The sequence below is a fragment of the Phyllobates terribilis genome, unplaced genomic scaffold, assembly GCF_046119375.1.
Source record: "Phyllobates terribilis strain yellow unplaced genomic scaffold, ASM4611937v1 Scaffold_3__8_contigs__length_932513732, whole genome shotgun sequence".
NCBI classification, from domain to species: Eukaryota; Metazoa; Chordata; class Amphibia; order Anura; family Dendrobatidae; genus Phyllobates; species Phyllobates terribilis.
In genome coordinates this window covers 29,554,221-29,569,009 of record NW_027362763.1, presented here as the reverse complement: position 1 = coordinate 29,569,009, position 14,789 = coordinate 29,554,221, and the positions used below count along the sequence as shown (strand labels likewise).

Below are 14,789 nucleotides of genomic sequence, written 5' to 3'. Positions count from 1 at the left end.
TTGGTGAGCCAATGGACATGTAGGGCATATGGTCCTTTTGCGCCCTCGTGTCGGGTAAAGGTGACCATATCACCAGGGTAGAAGTCACGGCCACGGTGTCCCTCCGGTAGGTGGCTTTCAACGTCCCTGCGGGTTACAAAGACGTCGCCTGCCGTTTCCAGGCCCCTGATGAAGCCCCAACCGTTCTCCATATGGAATTTGATTATGGTCCCGGTGATTCGGGGACCGCGGGCGGCCCGGGGGTCTTGACGGGCTTTGCGATTTTGCTCCGCGCTTCGCGCCTGGAACCGCTCCTCCCTGACGCGCATCTCCCACCGTTCACGTTCGAAGGTCGCCAGTTGCTGCTGACAAGCCTCCAGACGACGGACCGCGTCTGCCCAGGTCTCTTGAGTAAACCCCATCAAGTTCTCGCCGGCGGGGTCCCACTCAAATTGGGCGTCCTCCAGTGGGGGTAGGGTGACCTCTACGGGCTCTGGAGCCGGTATCAGAGGCTCGCGCGGGGGCTGGGTTTTCCATGGCTGACTGCTGGTAACTTCAGCCGGCCACTCCAGCGGCAGTCCATCCGGACCAGTATGATGTGCAAATAGGTCCACGCCCAGCGATGGTATAGTGGGGGGATCTGGTCTGGGAGCAGCGCCCAGGGGCGACCAGGCCGGGGGTCTTCTGGTCACGTCTGGTGGCGGCCCAGCCCGGGAAGGGGGTGCCGGTGGGGTAGCGGCGCCCGGGTTAACCAGGCCTTGCGACCGGGCCGATGACACTTCCTTCTTTACGGCGCCCGGGGTCAAGGGGCGTGGCGTCGGGCAGGGCGCGGCCGCGGCGCTCGCCGCTTGAGGCCTAGCTGGGAGCAGTGGCGGCGCGGCAACAGGCGCGGTGAGTGGAGCTTCGGGTTCTGCGACGGGAGGCTGGGGCAGGCTTGTGGTTGCTGGACCTGGGGTGGTGACAACCCCTTTACTTGCCTCAGTCCTCGTGGCTCCCTCCGCGGCGTCACCTCCGGTCCTCTCTTCTCCTGCACCGTCCTCAGAGGCAGGCAGACTCTGGGGTGCGGTTGAGGCCTGTCGCTGGTGGGTTTCGGCCTGCCGGGCCAGTTCCTCTCTCCATTCGGTGAGTGCACCCCGCTGCGCCCGGACCATCCTCCGCTCCAGGTCCTCCAGCGCAGCTTGCGCACGCTCCGGGTCTCTGGGGAGTTGCGCTAGGATCTCTGCCAGGCTACAGGGCGGTTCAGCCTGCAGCAGGATCCGGGTCAAGAGGTTAGTGTTCTGGAAAGCGTCCATTCCCGGGTGCGGTCTGTCTAGACTGATCCAGACTGTGCCCTGCCCCACAGTTTTCTTCTCTTCCCACCCCCATTGGGGGTGGTCCCGGGGCAACTTGGTAACGATCACTTTCAGGGGCAGCCCCCCCACGTTGATGGACATCTCCACAGCCGCGCTCATGGCTGTTGGGGGCGGGCTCCTTCTTTGGTGCCATTCTGGGACCCGGCCCACGATGGGAGGCGGCCTCCTGTGGTCTTTTGGCGCGCACATTATGGCGCTCGTTCTTCTGGGGCGGGCGCCATTTTCCAACACAGTCAATCTCAATAAAACAGTCTCTTTCTCTTCAGGCGCGCAGTACCCGTTGTTAGTGGGCACGAAATACTGCCGACTACGCCAAAGCTGACTCGCCCCCTGGGACGTGGGGCACTCGGAACCGGGCAGTAGGGAGACGATGGGGGTAGTAGTGGCGACCCGGTCCCGTGGCTCAGGGTGGTCAGACTAGTGGCAGTCTTTTAGATGTTTTAATTGATGTCCGACTACGCCACCCGTGGATTGCGGTTATTAGGAACCGCCGCTGTAGGGCAGACCGCTGGGGCTGATGGTGGGTGCAGCTGGGGTGGTGTGACTCCCCACGGGAAGAGTGCAGCCCCAGGGCAGTGTAGTGGATGGTGGGAGTGATGGTGGTGAGAGTCCCAGTACCGGTAGTGCTGGAGGAGCGAAAAAGCACACAGACAACGTACTGCAGTCCAGGGTCTTTACTCACGATTAATATCCAAGTCACTTCAGCTGGCAATGACTGCCCGAGCCGTGCTGCGTCCACCAGGTGAGGGGCTCGGTCAACTCCCAGGCAGCTCGGAAGTATGGCTCAGGACCCCCTTCAATCCTTCCTCTGGCCTGCCTCACCAGTGACCCACTTTTGTCCAGCTGCCGCGAACTTGTGCGGGTAAACGTGGGCCCCGTTCTCCGCCTTCCTAGCAGGTTTAATGAGGTGTCGCACCAATAAATGATCACGACGACCGGTCTTTGGCTGAGGGTAGTTTCTCCTCCACCAACTTGGGATCCGGCACCCTTAATCTGCCTGACCCTTCACCCTGTATTCTCGTGGGTTCTTAGGGTCCCTTCTTCCTTCTTGTTCCTGAGCCCTTCTGTTTCTTTCTCTTCTTTTCCCTTCTCTGTTCCTCCTTCTCCTTTCTCGTGGAGCTGGGCTGAGAGAAAACCAAAGCTCCCCTTCACCTCCTCTCTCTCTCCACTCCACTCTCTTCCTCGGCCTCTCCCTAGGCCCACTCTGGAGTAGAGCTCCTACAGAGCCTCTACTCCCTGTCTTCTCCTCTCTCTGCACAGACTGTCCTGAACTGGCTGAACTGACTGTCCTAAGATGGTGCCCACCTTTTATACCTCCCTCTAGCCATGAGCCCAGGTGACCAGCAACCAATGGGCTCCTACCTACGCTCAGGAACCGTCCCCTATCTGCTCCTACATCACTGGGTATTCCACCCCCCTCCCCACTCCAGCCAGGAACATAGTCTGTCGTACCAGCATTTCTGTCTAATGGGAGTACCGTTGAGCTGTCCCCCGGAAATGGGGTGAGTGTGCTGTATGCAGCTAACTGAGCCCTGGTCCACACTCCATCCTTACCTGGGAGTGGAATATCACACCTCTGGCAGAGGTGCAATACCCCTGTAGCGGCCGAACCCTCGGGGCGCTACACTTACCTAAGAGGGCAGAGCTTAACTAAGAGGGCAGAGCTTACTTAAGAGGGCAGAGCTTACCTAAGAATGCAGAGCTTACCTAAGAATGCAGAGCTTACCTAAGAGGGCAGAGCTTACCTAAGAGGCAGAACTTACCTAAGAAGGCTGAGCTTACCTAAGAGGGTAGAGATGACCTAAGAGGGCAGAGCTTAACTAAGAGGGCAGAGCTTACTTAAGAGGGCAGAGCTTACCTAAGAAGGCAGAGCTTACCTAAGAGGGCAGAGCTTACCTAAGAGGGCTGAGCTTACCTAAGAGGGCAGAGCTTACCTAAGAAGGCAGAACTTACCTAAGAGGGCAGAGCTTAACTAAGAGGGCAGAGCTTACCTAAGAAGGCTGAGCTTACCTAAGAAGGCGGAGCTTACCTAAGAGGGCAGAGCTTAACTAAGAGGGCAGAGCTTACCTAAGAGGGCAGAGTTTAACTAAGAGGGCAGAGATGACCTAAGAGGGCAGAGCTTACCTAAGAAGGCAGAGCTTACCTAAGAGGGCAGAGCTTACCTAAGAAGGCTGAGCTTACCTAAGAAGGCGGAGCTTACCTAAGAAGGCAGAGCTTACCTAAGAGGTCTGATCTTATCTAAGAAGGCAGAGCTTACCTAAGAAGGCATAGCTTACTTAAATGGGTGGCGCTTAAGTAAAGTGGCTGAGAGCAGCAGTCAGGGCCGAGTCACTGTCTGGTTTCGCTCTGGCACTACTTTGCAGAAAAACCGTGTCCCAGTCCTTGGATGCTGTCAGGTGTGGGGTGCATCACACTCACTGTCTCCAGGCCTCTAATCTCAGGAGCCGCCGCACACAGCTCGGGGGACAACAAACAGAAGTTTACTGGACAGTGCAATTCACCAGGTTGTAGCATGTCGGATAGGGCACAACACATCTTCATGCCTACCATTGTTCCTCCTGGACTATCCCTAAGCCCACTGGCCCCTTCAGCCACAGGGATTTCCTGTCCAGTTTCACAGTGCACCCGGGATCCGCAACCTTCCCTTCACATGGTTCAGCATCCATCTCCCCCTGTGTGCCAGCGGACACGTTGCACTCTTTAGCCTCTTTGCCAGCCCTTGACCTCCTGACGATGCCTGAATGTCGGCCCGGGAGTCTAGTACGGCCTTCCACTGCCTTGAACGCTAGTTACTTGCTGGCCTTGGCAGTCCACTGCACTTAAACTTGACCTTGTACTTGACTTAAACTTGTAACTATGTTCCCTATCTGAGTCACTACAAGGAAGTCCCAGCTCTTCACTAACACTCTACCCCCTCCCACTGTGGGCTAGCCCCAAACATTAATTGAATCTTATCTTGTACCTTCAGATAACTATACTTACTTTCCTATAACAGTCTGTACTAAGCCCATTGTCCATATACAGTGGGGAAAAAAAAGTATTTAGTCAGCCCCCAATTGTGCAAGTTCTCCCACTTATAAAGATGAGGTCGGCCTGTAATTGACATCATAGGTCGACCTCAACTATGAGAGACAAAATGAGAAAACAAATCCTGAAAATCACATTCTCTGATTTGGAAAGAATTTTTTTTCAAATTTTTGGTGGAAAATAAGTATTTGGTCAATTACAAACAAGGAAGATTTCTGTCTCTCACAGACCTGTAACTTCTTCTTTAAGAGGCTCCTCTGTCCTCCAGTCATTACCTGTAGTACTGGCTCCTCTGTCCTCCACTCATTACCTGTAGTGCTGGCTCCTCTGTCCTCCACTCATTACCTGTAGTGCTGGCTCCTCTGTCCTCCACTCATTACCTGTAGTACTGGCTCCTCTGTCCTCCACTCATTACCTGTAGTACTGGCTCCTCTGTCCGCCACTCATTACCTGTAGTACTGGCTCCTCTGTCCTGCACTCATTACCTGTAGTACTGGCTCCTCTGTCCTCCACTCATTACCTGTAGTACTGGCTCCTCTGTCCTCCACTCATTACCTGTAGTACTGGCTCCTCTGTCCTCCACTCATTACCTGTAGTACTGGCTCCTCTGTCCTCCACTCATTACCTGTAGTACTGGCTCCTCTGTCCTGCACTCATTACCTGTAGTACTGGCTCCTCTGTCCTGCACTCATTACCTGTAGTACTGGCTCCTCTGTCCTCCACTCATTACCTGTAGTCCTGGCTCCTCTGTCCTCCACTCATTACCTGTAGTACTGACTCCTCTGTCCTCCACTCATTACCTGTAGTACTGGCTCCTCTGTCCTCCACTCATTACCTGTAGTACTGGCTCCTCTGTCCTCCATTCATTACCTGTAGTACTGGCTCCTCTGTCCTCCACTCATTACCTGTAGTACTGGCTCCTCTGTCCTCCACTCATTACCTGTAGTACTGGCTCCTCTGTCCTCCGCTCATTACCTGTAGTACTGGCTCCTCTGTCCTCCACTCATTACCTGTAGTACTGGCTCCTCTGTCCTCCACTCATTACCTGTAGTACTGGCTCCTCTGTCCTCCACTCATTACCTGTAGTACTGGCTCCTCTGTCCTCCATTCATTACCTGTAGTACTGGCTCCTCTGTCCTCCACTCATTACCTGTAGTACTGGCTCCTCTGTCCTCCACTCATTACCTGTAGTACTGGCTCCTCTGTCCTCCACTCATTACCTGTAGTACTGGCTCCTCTGTCCTCCACTCATTACCTGTAGTACTGGCTCCTCTGTCCTCCACTCATTACCTGTAGTACTGGCTCCTCTGTCCTCCACTCATTACCTGTAGTACTGGCTCCTCTGTCCTCCATTCATTACCTGTAGTACTGGCTCCTCTGTCCTCCACTCATTACCTGTAGTACTGGCTCCTCTGTCCTCCACTCATTACCTGTAGTACTGGCTCCTCTGTCCTCCACTCATTACCTGTAGTACTGGCTCCTCTGTCCTCCACTCATTACCTGTAGTACTGGCTCCTCTGTCCTCCACTCATTACCTGTAGTACTGGCTCCTCTGTCCTCCACTCATTACCTGTAGTACTGGCGCCTCTGTCCTCCGCTCATTACCTGTAGTACTGGCGCCTCTGTCCTCCGCTCATTACCTGTAGTACTGGCTCCTCTGTCCTCCACTCATTACCTGTAGTACTGGCTCCTCTGTCCTCCACTCATTACCTGTAGTACTGGCTCCTCTGTCCTCCACTCATTACCTGTAGTACTGGCGCCTCTGTCCTCCACTCATTACCTGTAGTACTGGCGCCTCTGTCCTCCGCTCATTACCTGTAGTACTGTCTCCTCTGTCCTCCACTCATTACCTGTAGTACTGGCTCCTCTGTCCTCCACTCATTACCTGTAGTACTGGCTCCTCTGTCCTCCACTCATTACCTGTAGTACTGGCTCCTCTGTCCTCCGCTCATTACCTGTAGTACTGGCGCCTCTGTCCTCCACTCATTACCTGTAGTACTGGCTCCTCTGTCCTCCACTCATTACCTGTAGTACTGGCTCCTCTGTCCTCCGCTCATTACCTGTAGTACTGGCTCCTCTGTCCTCCACTCATTACCTGTAGTACTGGCGCCTCTGTCCTCCACTCATTACCTGTAGTACTGGCTCCTCTGTCCTCCGCTCATTACCTGTAGTACTGGCTCCTCTGTCCTCCACTCATTACCTGTAGTACTGGCTCCTCTGTCCTCCGCTCATTACCTGTAGTACTGGCTCCTCTGTCCTCCACTCATTACCTGTAGTACTGGCTCCTCTGTCCTCCACTCATTACCTGTAGTACTGGCTCCTCTGTCCTCCGCTCATTACCTGTAGTACTGGCTCCTCTGTCCTCCACTCATTATCTGTAGTACTGGCTCCTCTGTCCTCCACTCGTTACCTGTAGTACTGGCTCCTCTGTCCTCCACTCATTACCTGTAGTACTGGCGCCTCTGTCCTCCGCTCATTACCTGTAGTACTGGCTCCTCTGTCCTCCACTCATTACCTGTAGTACTGGCTCCTCTGTCCTCCACTCATTACCTGTAGTACTGTCTCCTCTGTCCTCCACTCATTACCTGTAGCACTGGCTCCTCTGTCCTCCACTCATTACCTGTAGCACTGGCGCCTCTGTCCTCCACTCATTACCTGTAGTACTGGCTCCTCTGTCCTCCACTCATTACCTGTAGTACTGGCTCCTCTGTCCTCCACTCATTACCTGTAGTACTGGCGCCTCTGTCCTCCACTCATTACCTGTAGTACTGGCTCCTCTGTCCTCCACTCATTACCTGTAGTACTGACTCCTCTGTCCTCCACTCATTACCTGTAGTACTGGCTCCTCTGTCCTCCACTCATTACCTGTAGTACTGGCTCCTCTGTCCTCCACTCATTACCTGTAGTACTGGCTCCTCTGTCCTCCATTCATTACCTGTAGTACTGGCGCCTCTGTCCTCCACTCATTACCTGTAGTACTGGCTCCTCTGTCCTCCACTCATTACCTGTAGTACTGGCTCCTCTGTCCTCCGCTCATTACCTGTAGTACTGGCTCCTCTGTCCTCCACTCATTATCTGTAGTACTGGCTCCTCTGTCCTCCACTCATTACCTGTAGTACTGGCTCCTCTGTCCTCCACTCATTATCTGTAGTACTGGCACCTGTTTGAACTTGTTATCAGTATAAAAGACACCTGTCCGCAACCTCAAACAGTCACACTCCAAACTCCACTATGGTGAAGACCAAAGAGCTGTCGAAGGACACCAGAAACAACATTGTAGCCCTGCACCAGGCTGAGAAGACTGAATCTGTAATAGGCAAGCAGCTTGGTGTGAAGAAATCAACTGTGGGAGCAATAATTAGAAAATGGAAGACATATAAGACCACTGATAATCTCCCTCGATCTGGGACACAAGATCTCACTCCGTGGGGTCAAAATGATCTCAAGAATGGTGAGTAAAAATCCCAGAACCACACGGGGGACCTAGTGAATGATCTGCAGAGAGCTGGGACCAACATTACACAGGCTACCATCAGTAACACACTACGCCGCCAGGGACTCAGATCCTGCAGTGCCAGACGTGTCCCCCTGCTAACACCTTTACATGTCCGGGCCCGTCTGAAGTTTGCTAGACAGCATTTGGATGATCCAGAAGAGTATTGGGAGAATGTCATATTGTCAGATGAAACCAAAGTAGAACTGTTTGGTAGAAACACAACTCGTTGTGTTTGGAGGAGAAAGAATGCTGAGTTGCATCCAAAGAACACCATACCTACTGTGAAGCATGGGGGTGGCAACATCATGCTTTGGGGCTGTTTCTCTGCCAAGGGACCAGGACAACTGATCGGTGTACATGAAAGAATGAATGGGGCCATGTATCATGAGATTTTGAGTGCAAACCTCCTTCCATCAGCAAGGGCATTGAAGATGAAACATTGCTGGGTCTTTCAGCATGACAATGATCCCAAGACTGACTGGCGTGTGCGTGATTAGTGATTCCACTGTACCATGAACTGAGGAGTGCCTCGAGGGGCGTAACTAAGTATCAACCCGATCCGAGGTCGCACGGCGGCTCAATCGACTCCGTGAACCAAGGAGGAACCGAGCAGAGGGACCAGGTGCTACTCCAGGTCAGACCCCGGTCACAGCTGTTGACCCACACCGGGGAATGCAGGTACAGGCAGGTTAGACTGGCATACAGACAGGTGGGTATTGGCAGGCACGGCTAGTATGCAGACAGGTGGGTACTGGCAAGCACGGCTGGTATGCAGACAGGTGGGTACTGACAAGCACGGCTGGTATGCAGACAGGTGGGTACTGGCAAGCACGGCTGGAGTGCAGACAGGGAGATACTGGCAAGCACGGCTTGAGTGCAGACAGGTAGGTACTAGCAGGTTGGAGCGCAGGCTGGATAAGGTCCAGTACAGACTGGGAGACAGGAACAGAGCCGCAGATGCGGTAGACAAGCAGAGTAAAGCGAAACCGCCGGTGCGGTGGACAAGGCAGAGCAAAGCGAAACCACCGGAGTGGTGGACAAGGCAAAGCAGAGAGGAACCACCGGAGCGGTGGACAAGGCAGAGCAGAGAGGAACCGCCGGAGCGGTGGACAAGGCAGAGCAGAGTGAAACCGCAGGTGCGGTGGACAAGGCAGAGCAGAGAGAAAACGCCGGAGCGGTGGGCAAGCCAGAGCAGAGAGAAACCGCTGGCGCGGTTAGCAAGCAGAGCAGAACAATACCGCAGGTGCGGTGGACAAGGCAGAGCAGAGCGAAACCGCCGGAGCGGTGGACAAGGCAGAGCAGAGAGGAACCGCCGGAGCGGTGGACAAGGCGGAGCAGAGCGAAACCGCAGGTGCAGTGGACAAGGCAGAGCAGAGAGGAAGCGCCGGAGCGGTGGGCTAGGCAGAGCAGAGAGGTACCGCTGGAGCGGTGGGCAAGGCAGAGCAGAGCGAAACTGCCGGAGCGGTGAGCAAGCAGAGCAGAACAGGGCTGATGGAGCAGGCAGAGAACAGGGCTCTGTTCACATGGAACAGATAGGAAAATACAGGAAGATGGCTAGAACACAGGAGGTAGATACGGAGGAAGGGAAAAGGGACAAGCAGAACCAGATACACACAAGGTACTTACAATGAAGTAGCGAGTGGACACAAAACTCACAAACAGAAGTACAGAGACAACGAGTTGGAGTAGGTGCAGGTTCAGATACTGCAGGAAAAGGGAAGGTACGGACATAGAGACAAACAGGTAACAGGCTAGGAGACAGTTCAGACAAGAGACATGCACACAGCATGAACTGGAGCAAGATTTGCAGGCTGGACTGATGGGTAAGATTGCGGTCTTGCATGGTGGGAGGTAGTGCACTATGCAAGCACGCCGCCAGGGATGTTACACATTTCAAGGTCCTGGAGTGGTCTAGCCAGTCTCCACATCTAAACCCTATAGAAAACCTTTGGAGGGAGTTGAAAGTCTGTGTAGCCCAGCGACAGCCCCAAAACATCACTGCTCTAGAGGAGATCTGCATGGAGGAATGGGCCAACATACCAGCAACAGTGTGTGCCAACCTTGTGAAGACTTACAGAAAACATTTCACCTCTGTCATTGCCAACAAAGGATAAATAACAAAGTATTCAGATGAACTTTTGTAATTGACCAAATATTTATTTTCCACCAAAATTTGAAAAAAAAATTCTTTCCAAATCAGACAATGTGATTTTCAGGATTTGTTTTCTCATTTTGTCTCTCATAGTTGAGGTCGACCTATGATGTCAGATACAGGCCGGCCTCATCTTTGTAAGTGGGTGGAGCTTACCTAAGAGGGTGGAGCTTACCTAAGAGGGTGGAGCTTACCCAAGAGGGTGGAGATCACCAAAGAGGGTGTGGCTTGTGTAAGAAGGTGGACCTTACGTTGGAGGGCGGAGCTTAGCCTGTCATGGTGTCTCCTGCTCGCACAGCAGGTTGCTATGGAGACCGTGTAATATGCGCGGGGTGCTCCTGTAATAACATTATTACGGCCTCGCTGCAGTTATCTAATCCTCATATCTGTAACTAACCCCCAGAGATGAGCAGCGGGGGCCGTGAAATCAGGTCACAGCAGCAGGAGGCTGATGCTCCCCGGGGCCGTCACATTCATCCGCTTTAATAGTGGAGTTCTCCGGAGGACGGGGGGAGATTACCACAAATTTATTTTAATTATTATCATTATTAATTAAGGATAAAGGCTCCAACTAACGGGGAGGCAGTGCGGGGGAGCAGCGGAGGCTCCAGGAGACTGGGCGGGGGCCTCAGCGGGATAGAAAATAAGGATACACAGCGATGGATACGCCTGAGAGCCGTCCATCAGTCAGAAATCACAGAGCCCCCGTGACCCCCAACTACAGGGAAGCTACAACTCCCATCATGTCCTGACAGACAAGCAGAGCATGCTGGGAAATAGTATCACCAAATCTAGAAAATGTAGGATGAGGGCATTAAATCACAGACCTCTTAGTAATGTAACACCCGGACCCCAAGATCAATTCAGACCCCAGACCAGACCCCAAGATCAATTCAGACTCCAGACCAGACCCCAAGATCAATTCAGACCCCAGACCAGACCCCAAGATCAATTCAGACCCCAGACCAGACCCCAAGATCAATTCAGACCCCAGACCAGACCCCAAGATCAATTCAAACCCCAGACCTGACCCCAAGATCACTTCAGGTCCCAGACCAGACCCCAAGATCATTCAGACCCCAGACCAGACCCCAAGATCAATTCAGACCCCAGACCAGACCCCAAGATCACTTCAGGTCCCAGACCAGACCCCAAGATCAATTCAGACCCCAGACCAGACCCCAAGATCAATTCAGACCCCAGACCAGACCCCAAGATCAATTCAGACCCCAGACCAGACCCCAAGATCACTTCAGACCCCAGACCAGACCCCAAGATCACTTCAGGTCCCAGACCAGACCCCAAGATCAATTCAGACCCCACACCAGACCCCAAGATCAATTCAGACCCCAGACCAGACCCTAATATCACTTCAGGTCCCAGACCAGACCCTAAGATCACTTTAGGTCCCAGACCACACCCTATGATCACTTCAAACCCCAAACCAGACCCTAAGATCAAATCAGACTCCAGATCAGACCCCAAGATCAATTCAGACCCCAGACCTGACCTCAAGATCACTTCAGGTCCCAGACCAGACCCCAAGATCAATTCAGACCCCAGACCAGACCCCAAGATCACTTCAGACCCCAGACCAGACCCCAAGATCACTTCAGGTCCCAAACCAGACCCCAAGATCAATTCAGACCCCACACCAGACCCCAAGATCAATTCAGACTCCAGACCAGACCCTAATATCACTTCAGGTCCCAGACCAGACCCTAAGATCACTTTAGGTCCCAGACCACACCCTATGATCACTTCAAACCCCAAACCAGACCCTAAGATCAAATCAGACTCCAGACCAGACCCCAAGATCAATTCAGACCCCAGACCAGACGTTAAGATCACTTCAGGTCCCAGACCAGACCCTAAGATCAAATCAGACCCAGACCAGACCCTAAGATCAAATCAGACCCAAGGCCAGAACCTAAGATCACTTCAGGTCCCTGACCAGACCCTAGGATCAAATCAGACCCCAGACTAGACCCTAAAATCAATTCAGACCCCTGACCAGACCCTAATATCACTTCGGACCCCAGACCAGACCCTAAGATCAAATCAGACCCCAGACCAGACCCTAATATCACTTCAGACCCCTGACCCAGACCCTAAGATCAATTCAGACCCCAGACCAGACCCCAAGATCAATTCAGAACCCAGACCAGACCTTAAGATCACTTCAGGTCCCAGACCAAACCCTAAGATCACATCAGACCCCAGACCAGACCCTAAGATCAAATCAGACCCAAGGCCAGACCCCAAGATCACTTCAGGTCCCTGACCTGACCCTAGGATCAAATCAGACCACAGACTAGACCCTAAAATCAATTCATACCCCTGACCAGACCCTAATATCACTTCAGACCCCAGACCAGACCCTAAGATCAAATCAGACCCCAGACCAGACCCCAAGATCAAATCAGACCCCAGACCAGACCCTAATATCACTTCAGACCCCAGACCAGACCCTAAGATCAAATCAGACCCTAAGATCAAATCAGACCCCAGACCAGACCCTAATATCACTTCAGACCCCTGACCAGACCCTAAGATTAATTCAGACCCCAGACCAGACCCTAAGATCCATTCAGACTCCAGACAAGACCCCAAGATCAATTCAGACCACAGACCAGACCCTAAGATAAATTCAGACTGCAGATCAAACCCTAAGATAAATTCAGACCGCAGACCAGATACTCGGATCACTTCAGACCCTAAGATCAAATCAGACCCCAGACCAGACCCCAAGATCAATTCCGACTCCAGACCAGTCGCTAAGATCACTTCAGACCCCAGACCAGACCCTAAGATCATTTCAGTGGTGCCTGCAGACAGAATCTTATCATGTATCTCTGTATACAGGGAGCTCCCCCTAGTGGTGCCTGCAGACAGAATCTTATCATGTATCTCTGTATACAGGGAGCTCCCCCTAGTGGTGGCTGCAAACAGAATCTTAACATGTATCTCTGTATACAGGAAGCTCCCCCTAGTGGTGGCTGCAGACAGAATCTTATCATGTATCTCTGTATGCAGGGAGCTCCCCCTAGTGGTGGCTGCAGACAGAATCTTATCATGTATCTCTGTACACATGGAGCTCCCACTAGTGGTGGCTACAGACAGGATCTTATCATGTATCTCTGTATACAGGGAGCTCCCCCTAGTGGTGGCTGCAGACAGAATCTTATCATGTATCTCTGTATACAGGGAGCTCCCCCTAGCGGTAGCTGCAGACAGAATCTTATCATGTATCTCTGTATACAGAGAGCTCCCCCTAGTGGTGGCTGCAGACAGAATCTTATCATGTATCTCTGTATACAGGAAGCTCCCCCTAGCGGTGGCTGCAGACGGAATCTTATCATGTATCTCTGTATACAGGGAGCTCCCCCTAGTGGTGGCTGCAGAGAGGATCTTATCATGTATCTCTGTATACAGGGAGTTCCCCCTAGTGGTGCCTGCAGACAGAATATTATCATGTATCTCTGTATACAGGGAGCTCCCCCTAGTGGTGGCTGCAAACAGAATCTTAACATGTATCTCTGTATACAGGAAGCTCCCCCTAGTGGTGGCTGCAGACAGAATCTTATCATGTATCTCTGTACACATGGAGCTCCCGCTAGTGGTGGCTACAGACAGGATCTTATCATGTATCTCTGTATACAGGGAGCTCCCCCTAGTGGTGGCTGCAGACAGAATCTTATCATGTATCTCTGTATGCAGGGAGCTCCCCCTAGTGGTGGCTGCAGACAGAATCTTATCATGTATCTCTGTACACATGGAGCTCCCGCTAGTGGTGGCTACAGACAGGATCTTATCATGTATCTCTGTATACAGGGAGCTCCCCCTAGTGGTGGCTGCAGACAGAATCTTATCATGTATCTCTGTATACAGGGAGCTCCCCCTAGCGGTAGCTGCAGACAGAATCTTATCATGTATCTCTGTATACAGGGAGCTCTCCCTAGTGGTGACTGCAGACAGAATCTTATCATGTATCTCTGTATACAGGGAGCTCCCCCTAGCGGTGGCTTTCTTGACGGAATCTTATCATGTATCTCTGTATACAGGGAGCTCCCCCTAGTGGTGGCTGCAGACAGAATCTTATCATGTATCTCTGTATACAGGAAGCTCCCCCTAGTGGTGGCTGCAGACAGAATCTTATCATGTATCTCTGTATACAGGGAGCTCCCCCTAGTGGTGACTGCAGACAGGATCTTATCATGTATATCTGTATACAGGGAGCTGCCCCTAGTGGTGGCTACAGACAGAATCTTATCATGTATCTCTGTATACAGGGAGCTCCCCCTAGCGGTGGCTGCAGACAGAATCTTATCATGTATCTCTGTATACAGGGAGCTCCCCCTAGTGGTGGCTGCAGACAGAATCTTATCATGTATCTCTGTATACAGGAAGCTCCTCCTAGCGGTGGCTGCAGACGGAATCTTATCATGTATATCTGTATACAGGGAGCTCCCCCTAGTGGTGGCTGCAGACAGAATCTTATCATGTATTTCTGTATACAGGGAGCTCCCCCTAGTGGTGACTGCAGACAGAATCTTATCATGTATCTCTGTATACAGGGAGCTCCCCCTAGTGGTGGCTGCAGACAGAATCTTATCATGTATTTCTGTATACAGGGAGCTCCCCCTAGTGGTGGCTGCAGACAGGATCTTGTCATGTATCTCTGTATACAGGGTGCTCCCCCTAGTGGTGACGGTGGGTAGATATGATTTTACAATGTATCTATGTTACTACAAAGGATTTGCAGTTCTGTATCAGAAAAACT

The 14,789-nt window shown here is 52.4% G+C and overlaps 1 protein-coding gene across 16 annotated transcripts in view; it reads left to right on the top strand.

Annotated features, from left to right (window-relative positions):
- OTOF (otoferlin) overlaps nucleotides 1–14,789 on the top strand; it is a 628,499-nt gene that overhangs the window by 442,637 nt on the left and 171,073 nt on the right. The gene's annotated exons all lie outside the window — the stretch shown is intronic.